Raw genomic sequence first — 9,523 nt, forward strand, 5'->3', positions numbered from 1 at the left:
TAAGAGTCTTGATGCTAGCTAGTTAGGTAAACATGAGCAACAGCGGAACAAAGGAACATAGGCCCAGCCCTCCCTTAAGACCGCCCCAAAATGCCCATTTTATGGTTATAAATTACTCCTACATCCCGAGATTCAAAAGAGTGAAGAGCCATAAACTAGTAACTGGTTTAATCCGGCCACAAGCACAGGAGCAGTCAGTCCTACACTAACCTCTTCGTGACCTAGCCTCATTATATCATCATTATAACATCACGCCTATGGCCAGAAGTTCACGAATCTAATTACAACAGGCTGAATTCTGGGTCACCGGCATGCTCAACGGGCAAAGGGTACCGTAACAGCCAAATGTCAATCAAAATGACCTCACGTGCCATTTAGCACCACCCTTGTAACCTCCCACTGCGGCTCTAATACAATACAGACCTCTCCACTCCCACACCGTATCAACCCTCTTCACTGTAACCCGCCCCTCCCTTGGAGTGTACTTTAATCGTACCTTTTGTTTCCACGGGGTTACACCCTTTTTTGGTGTAACCTGCTTCCCTCTTGAGGTATACTTGAATAAACCTTATATTTTCTAAATCTTGCTGACCTGTAATTCTTTACTCATTGATGAAAAGAACCGAGGGCCCCTCAGTGCTACCAGGGCATCGATGGATTTTAGATCACCGCAACGGTAACATTTATGGCCAAGAAGGTCACTTTCCACTCAAAGAGAGAACTAAGTCCCCTGATCTACAAGCCATTACCAGTGGGGTAGGCAGCTCGCAGTTGCCAGAAACAATTTAGTCCCCAAACTTTTTTTAGGAGTGTGCAAAGAGTATGTAGAGTATATGATTAAACTTTTGTTAGATGATGACATTCCCCAATAGCTGATAAGATATAAAGGAAATTTTCTGTTTTCTCTACTCAGAGCATTTTTGACACCCAATGTGTGGGGTGTCCCTCACAGTAACGACTCTCCAGCTCTCTGGACTCTAACTGGGTGTCCTGCAGTCCAATCGGAATTAACGCAGGCACCACAGTTTCATAGTTCAGTCTCACAAGATGACTCCCTCCAGCCTCCCACTTGAGACATCAGTTGCAAGCCCAGATCATCAGCTATACTACTAATCAACTGGCTATAAATTGGACATTTCCACCACCCCCTCCTCAGTTTTAATTTGCTATAACAACTCACAGAACCAAGGAAAACATTTGTGTACGTTTACCTATTTATTACAAAGGATACATTAAAGGATCCAGATGAATAGCCAGATGAAGATACGTAGGGTAAGGTCCAGAAGAATCCCGAGTACAGGAACTTCTGTCCCATGGAGTTTGGTACGTCACCTTACATGCCCATGGGTGCTCTCACCAACCTAGAGGCTCTCTGAATGTTGTTGCTGGGGTTTTACAGAAGCTTCATTTTTTAGGCATGATTGGCCAAACCATTGGCCATTGGTTATTGTGTCAATCTGTGTCCATCTGCCCTTCCCTGAGTCTGGAGGATAGGACTGGAAGTTTCAACCTTCTAATTACATGGTTGGTTCCTGCGATAATCAGCCCACATCTTCCCAGAGTTACCTCGTTAGCATAAACTCAGGTATGATTGAAAGCTCTTATTATGAATAACAAAAGATCCTCCTCTCACCCCTATCTCAAGGGAAAATAAAGGGCTTCATGAGCTCTGTGCCAGGAACCAGGGATGGAGACCAAATATATATCTCTTATTGTAGTGCAATATCATGGAGGTATGAAACATACATTTAGTTGAAACAATTTTGCAAAAGGTACAAGGAAAACATATGCCAGAGACCACTTCAAATAAGGTCGGTGGATATGCTTAATTACTCACACATGGATGATACAAGCCCTTCAAATCTTTTCTAGGAGAATAATGAGTATAAATAACAAATAACACCAGGAGCAGGAGCAATCTTCAGTGAGTTCCTCATTTTTAATGATCTGATTAGGGACTGCTAAATCATCGGAGATATGGCAAGAAGCATGCTTTGCATCCAACTGAAACACCCCTTGAGCTATGCATGCACTCTGGAAATTTGATGGACAGTAAAATAAAGGGGAGGAAACACTAGAAGAGTTTTCCCAAGACAACTGAAAGGCTTTGGGGCTTATCAGGAAGTACACCTACGACAGAGTAAAAAGGTAATGCAGCAAAATATCAAAAGGTAGAGAGGATGCACCAATGCTACGGGAATGTTCTCCAAAGTCACAATTTGTTCCTTGAACTAAAACCTTGCTATCAAGCAAAAACAAAAAACAAAACAAAACTGAGAGTAGGAAGTCACAGGAGTTGACATGTACATAAGCACTCCAGGCGACCCACTCTGAATTCTGCACGGGGAGGAATGTTTGGGGGGCTCATCTGCATGTTGGTTACCAAAAAGTACTTTCGGTTCACAGCTATTTTAAAGCACTTCTTGTCTGAGCCTGGGAACAAACGGAAGTGTCTGAACAAAGGTGACCGGGCAATGAGTTCTCTTCTGTGACTCTGCAGGAAGACAATCTGCCTTCCATGGGAACATAAATATTCTTTTAAATGTTTATTACACAAACTGAGGGAGCCTACCACTAGTGTTATCTCCTGTTAAAAAAGTTCTCTCAGCACATTAACTCTTTTTCTACCTTAATCTCTGGCTTCTGCTGTCTTGGAACTCCCTAACTGAGCTTCTCAGAAAGAATATCTCACTCTTCTGTTACTGTGTCTGCTTCCTATTTATAAAGAGTACACTTTGAGAAAAGAAATGTTTCTTTCTTTAATCCACAGCAATATTTATTGCTTCAGGGGAATTCCAGTCTTGTCCTTTGGCAAGCTCACAGCTCTCAATTTAAACAGGCAAAGCAAGTGCATTTTCTCTCCTTCATGTGAAAAAGGCGAACAGGACTTCGGATTAAGGGAATGCTTTATAACCATGGCCAGATTTGGGCAATGAATACAAATGAAGCAGGAGACCCCCCAACTGCTTCTGTTTCTTGGGCATGTAGAAGGCCAGTTCTTCAGAAATGTGTTCTTAAAGTGGAACAATTATTTTAGATATGCAGGTGCAATGGGATCCATCAGTCTCATTCATAAAGCCACTGTATCTGGAGAATCTTCTGGAGGTCAGATGCAGCCACTTTGACTAGTGATGGTCAAAGGCAACAGTGCTCTGATTTTTTTTAGCCTCATTCACAATCAGGGACTATTCAGAGAAAATACATAAAAGTAGCTCAATAGATTACATAATGATTGTTTATGCACAATAAGCTGCCAATACCCACCTCCTCAAGGAATGCCTAGCTGTGTGTTTCTATTGCTTTTAATCCCACCTAACTCCTTTCAGTATATTAGTTTTGCTCCACACAGGAGCAAGGTAAACACTCCTTTTTAGCATGCAAACAACAGTAAATCATATCTTCCCTACTTTTATAACCCAATGAGAATATTTAGCATTTATCTCATTTCTTATTGTCAAAGCATCTTCTATTATGCAAGAGAAATAGGTTTCAGTTTTACTCACTACGTAGAAGAACAAATAGAGATACAAAGAAAGAAATAACTTCAATTACACATAAAATTAATAACAGCTGAAATCTGAATTCAGAATTTCTAAAGTACATTCTTCTCATAAATGCAGGTATCGCACATAGAACTTTTGGCCAATGAAAGCCACAGAACGAGTACTGCCTACTTAGTGGAAAATGTGTGTTTTGTCGATCTCTTATCATTATCTTCCCCCAGAAATCATTTGTTCCTATATTCTTTACTAAATGGCCTGAATAGAATAATTAATGACATAATTATGAAGATCTTTGACTAGTTGCTGAGAATCTGATGAATGGATTAAAAATTCCCTTTGCGAAGTATTGTCACTGTGATTTAGTTATATGTAGAGTCTTTATTGAGCATAATTAATCATTCTTAAATACTAAGACAAAAGATTGAGACTTTTAAAAAAAGTTATCTAAGTATATATTTGATCAAAGAAGCAAAAGTTACATAAAGCTAATATTTATAATTATTTCGCTAACTATCAACATATTGAGTTATTTGAAATTATATTTCTTGGAGACTAGTTGTTTATTCAAGAGAGAAAACTCAGATACTGACCATTTAATTTTGGTGTGAAATCAACTCTCTTCTTGAGGCAAAGTCCTGTTTAAGAACACCATGATTGCAAACTCAGAGAAACCAACCCCAATTGGAAATTGCCCATCTCCACACAATCTTATTGTGTAGGGAGTACACCTTCAGGTCCATGGGTGGATTGAAAAACGTGATTATGAAAGGCCTGGGATGAATACTATATATATACATATATATATATATATATATATATAGAGAGAGAGAGAGAGAGAGAGAGAGAGAGAGAGCGAGCGAGAGAGAGAGCGCGCGCGCGCGCACATCTTTATCCATTCATATGTTGATGGAGAGCCAGGTTGCTTCCATATTTTGGCTATTACTAGTAATGCTATATTAAAGAGATGAGTATTTGCGAAATACCATAACTAAAATAATTGTATTTTTACCTATAAATGATTAATCATGGGCCAGAAAAAAAGGTCAGAAAAATATCCACTTGTAATGGATATTCATATGTCACAAACCAATCTTTTGTCAAATATAAAATCAGAACTCAAAGTCTGATTTTCTAATCTCTTCTGAGTGACTACATTTAATGTACTCATTAACACAAGTCAAGCCCTCTCACATATTTGATACAGAATTTTTTAAATGTAAAAATAAAGGAAACTCTATCTAAATAACAGAATTAGTAAACCTTAAGATTAAAAACACCTCTATTTAGTATGTCAAATACATACTCACCAAACCAAAAGTGCCGTTACTTTCTTGTTTTACTCAGCATTCATTTACAGCTAAAATTTTAAAAATAATTCTCTATCTCAATAGCTTCAGTAGTTCCCCATGTGCCTTAAGAAATAATAAGAAATTAGTTCGTTATTGGTATATTAATGGAAGATCTGACTTTTTCTAGAACTTTCTTTATAAGTCTATGGCTTTGAAACAAACTTTATAAATTTTCCTACTATATGTAAATAAATGTTTATATACATATACAAACATTGCATATTATATACACATACACTATTATGTACATATTATAAATGCACATATGTGAAACAAAAGTTTTAAAAAACATTGCTTCCTCTTTCTGTATGCAATATTCTCTGCTATTTTCACTTTTCCTACTCTATTTCTTCTTTTTAAAAAATGCTTATAACCACCCACTAAATTGATTTCACAAGCCAGTAATGAGTTGCAATCTATAGTTTGAAAAAAACACACCTCTAAACCAATTAAACATTGTACTTCACTTCAAGTTTCTTCAATTAATTTGATTCACTAGAGACAGACTGTGTCATTTATGAAGTGATTGCCAAGACCGATATATGTCTTATATTGGTCTACCAACCAATAAATGTTCTTCCTAGTTACTTGAAGCATTTTTCTATAAGTTAGTATTAGTGTCATTGTAAATCTTATAGGCATTTCCTTCTTTATCTACAGTATCTATTTTCAAATGGAGAAAAGAATCCACATTTAAAAACAAACAAAATCACATATAAATCTAATAGAAAGTGATTAATGAGATTGGTTGTCAGCATAGACCAGCTTCCTTCCCTCAAGAAGCGTGACGAGGGCCTCGAATTCATCTTCATTAATATGTTACCACTTAGTATGGTATTCTAGAGATCCTTTCGCTTGTTAATAATTAATCAGCAGTCTCTATGAGTCGTGGCAGAAGGGAGAAAGAGCGGGCAGATTTCCCTTGCATAGAGAAAGGTTTCCAATAATGACACCACAGCATAAAGCCTTTAAGACAGAACAATGGCCTTTATGAGAGCTAGGTAACGTGATAGATTTTAAAAATATAATCCTCTTTGGGAAAACAAGCGTCAGTCCCACTTTACCAATGTGCTCACTATCTATCCCACAGCAGCTCCCCCTCTGGCTCATGTATCCCTAAACTTTCCCTATCATGTAATATACTGGACTTGACCTTCGGGGTGCTCATCCTGACTGCATGAAATTAATTAGTTTACCATTGTTTTATGTGTATATCCCACTTAGACTGGCTAATTCACAACGAATCCACAATGCCTAGCCCAGTGCATACCACATTAGCAGCCCTCAATAAATAGCTGTTGAATGAATGAATGAATAAATGAAGGGATAAAAGTAAATGAATATATTAGGATGTAGATTACCAAGTACTTTTCTGCAAACAGCACTACTGGCACCTCTGCGCATTTACTGAAAAGCTTGCTTCCTTTCGTCCTATTCACCCAAGCCAAGAGCTTTCCAGTATGTTCAACTTTCCTGCATTGTATCCCATTCGGCCAATGTTTATGAGGCTTCTGCCATGGGCCAGCAGCTACACTACCTCTCCGATCCATCTGTTCCTCTCCATTTCTTGTGCCATAGCCTCACTAGTTCTCCCTAGGTTACGGCAGTAGCCTCTTAAATCTCCCCTACATCCTGCCTCCATCAGTGTCCCCCCTGTCTATTCTACACTCGGCTGCCCAAGCAATCTTCCTAAAACATATGTCATTTCCCTGTTCAAAATCCTCAGAGCCAACCTCCTAAGTCTGGCATTCAAGGCCTCACCTTTATTCCTAGGTTCACCTCAATGACATCGATTCTATACCTCACCTATATAGTAGAACCCTTGTACTTTGCTGAATGTCCCAAGCTGTTTCATCACTCAGTAACTCTGAACACTCTGTTTCTTCTTGAAATATCCTTCCCACTTTTCTGACCTGAGATATTTCTGCTCATTCTTAAGGATCCAATAGAGTTAATACCTTTTCTATGAAACCTCTCCTGGTCCAATGACCCTTCTTGTCAATTATCCTCCTAGGCTATTGTTCCTTTCTTATGCTTCTATTTCACTTTGGATTACGTCAGTAACAGCACTTGTTAAATTTTACTGTTATTTTTTTATTTACATGCCTACTTCTTTGCCCTTTCCACAAGACTGCAAAGCCTTTCGGGATGAATATTAGTGAATAAGAGTGAAGAGTTTGGCATAAACACATTTTTCTGTCTATCTCAGTTATCTGACATAGATGTTGTCTGTCAGATTCCATATTTTCTGGAAACATAATCCAATTTATCTAGTTTATACAGGAGGGGAATATTACGAGGTGTAAAGCAGCTAACGAAATTTCTAGGAAAGGTAGGTTGCGTACTTTAGATGGTACTCAACCAACAGCTCTCAGTTAGGAGAACACTCAGTCCCACTAAGGCGCTGTTCTAGCTCAAACCTCACTACCACTGCCCCAAGGCAACGCTGTGACCAGCAGTCCCTTATCAAGGCTTCCCGAGAAGAACTGAACATCGCGGGCCCCCGCGTGCTGGAAGAGTTTCTCTCCCTGCAGAGTTACACCAACCACTCTTACTCACTTCTCCCTCCCAAGTCGCACCTTGGTGACACCCTGCACAACTCCAGATGGTGCCATCTTATCACACGGAGCCGGTAAGCCACATGCTGAGCCACACCACACAGGTTATGGGTGCTTGAGGAAATGGAGCTCTTGTGCAGGATCCTGGCAGCAAAGGAGTCTGGGATCCTGGCAGCAAAGGAGTCTGGGAATTGTAGTTTTGACCTTCCTCCGATGCTGAAGGGGGCTGGAGTGGCCGATGAATCAGTCACTTTGCAGTTTCTTTCACACAAATGCCCAATAAATGATAAGGAGAAAACAGATTAAAGGATGAAAAATGAAGGTCATAATCACCATCTTTCCTCCAAATTCTGCTAAGTACAGTAATTCAAATTTAGTTTTTAATTAATAAAATATACCATTATTCCTTCAAAAATATCATTTATTTTCTTCTTTTCAGACAGTTATTTCCTTTGTTCTTTCTTTAGAACATTATCTGCTTCTAAATTTTTCTGATGCTCCTACCGTCTACATGTTTTTTTCCAGTTTAATTTGTGATTTGAAATATATTGCATTCCTTTTTACCTGTGTAAGAATATGAACCCTCTGATTATAATACATATTAACTCTAACTGATAAAAACAACAAAGATTCTTTCAAATGTGAGACCATAATTCTAAGTTATTTCTATCAGAACAGATAAAGTGAACATAATTTTTGTTTCTGTAATTTGTACCTTTATAGCACATTAATGAAAATAATTAAGCTATCTACTTTAGGCATATTAGGTATAGAACTCATAAAAATCCATAAGCACAAATAAATTTATTTTTTACTTGAGATTTAGTTTTCATCTCCCAAAGATCAAGCCCCAAATTAGCAATCCTCTAATACATTTCCAACTCATGGCTTTTAGGTACCAACCTGAGTTTCTAAAATAAAATCAGGCTTAATGATAGGACTTAGTCCCAACTCAGCCATTGACTTAGCGGGTAATACAAGTGAGCTATATGAGATATAGGAAATTTTAAAGGTCAGGAGGATCAAACATTGGTAGACTAGAGCCAAGTGAAGATTTTATTATAACAATAATATGTGAATTTATCTTTATATAATGCTTTATAATGTTTTTAAAGTGTTTCTCTTAACAAGTGATGTATACAACATTTTGGGGATGCAATCAAGTACCATCTATTTCAAAGATAAGGAAACTGAATTCAAATAAATAAAACAAAAAAATATATATATTGAGCACCTATAATATGTTAGGCACTATGTTAGATGCTATAGTTACCAGTCAAATGGTAACTATAGTATAATTAGTATATGATATATTTGCCGTGTAATACCTGCCATGATGGGAAAGCATAGAACAGAATAGAGGCACTAGTGCTAGAAAAGATGCAAAAAGAGGCTCTAAGCTCAGACTTTTGGAGAAAGTAAAAGTAACATCTAAATCAGTGGTTCTCACCCAGAGGCAATTTGCCCCCAGTTTCTGCCTTTGGGACACTTCCCAGTGCTGCAGACATCTTTGATCGTCACAATTTGGGGGTGAAGGGGACATGCTACTGGCTTCTAGCGGGCAGAAGCTAGGAATGCTGCTAAATTCTTTCCAGCCTCACCTGCAGGACAGTCCTCCAACCCCAACAAAAGGGAATACTCCAGTCCAAAATGTCAATGGTGCTGCAGCTGAGAAACCTTGCTCTAAGCCTACATATACTTAGGAATTGGCTAGATGTAGGGGGAAGGGAAGGATATGGCAGCAGTGGAGAAATGACAGCGGACAGTGTTCCAGGGAATAAGAACGACTTACGTGAAGGACCTCTACACTGATTGATTAACCAATTTTTATTTTTATTGTCATAAAATATATATGATGTAAACTTTACCATTTTAACTTTTAAGTGGACAGTTCAGTGGCATTAAGTACCTTCACACTGTCATATAACCATTACCACCATCTGCCTCTGGAACTTTTTTATCTTCCTAAACTGTAACTGTATCCATTAAATGACAGCTCCTCATTTTTCCCTCCCCCAGCCCCTGGCAACCACCTTTCTACTTCCTGGCTCTGTGAATCTGATTGGTCTAGACACCTCACATCAGTGCAATCGCACAGTATTTGTTCTTTTGT

The 9,523-nt window shown here is 38.4% G+C and overlaps 1 long non-coding RNA gene across 1 annotated transcript; it reads right to left on the reverse strand.

Annotated features, from left to right (window-relative positions):
* Window positions 1-1,895: 1,895 nt before the first annotated feature.
* On the reverse strand, window positions 1,896-7,511 carry LOC118609341. Its single transcript, XR_004953306.1, has 3 exons — window positions 7,412-7,511; window positions 4,811-4,915; window positions 1,896-3,185 (listed from the first exon to the last, which is right to left on the reverse strand). It is a non-coding gene; the product is annotated as an uncharacterized LOC118609341 (long non-coding RNA).
* Window positions 7,512-9,523: the final 2,012 nt, after the last annotated feature.

This window comes from Rousettus aegyptiacus, unplaced genomic scaffold (genome assembly GCF_014176215.1).
Source record: "Rousettus aegyptiacus isolate mRouAeg1 unplaced genomic scaffold, mRouAeg1.p scaffold_m13_p_11, whole genome shotgun sequence".
Classification (NCBI taxonomy): Eukaryota; Metazoa; Chordata; class Mammalia; order Chiroptera; family Pteropodidae; genus Rousettus; species Rousettus aegyptiacus.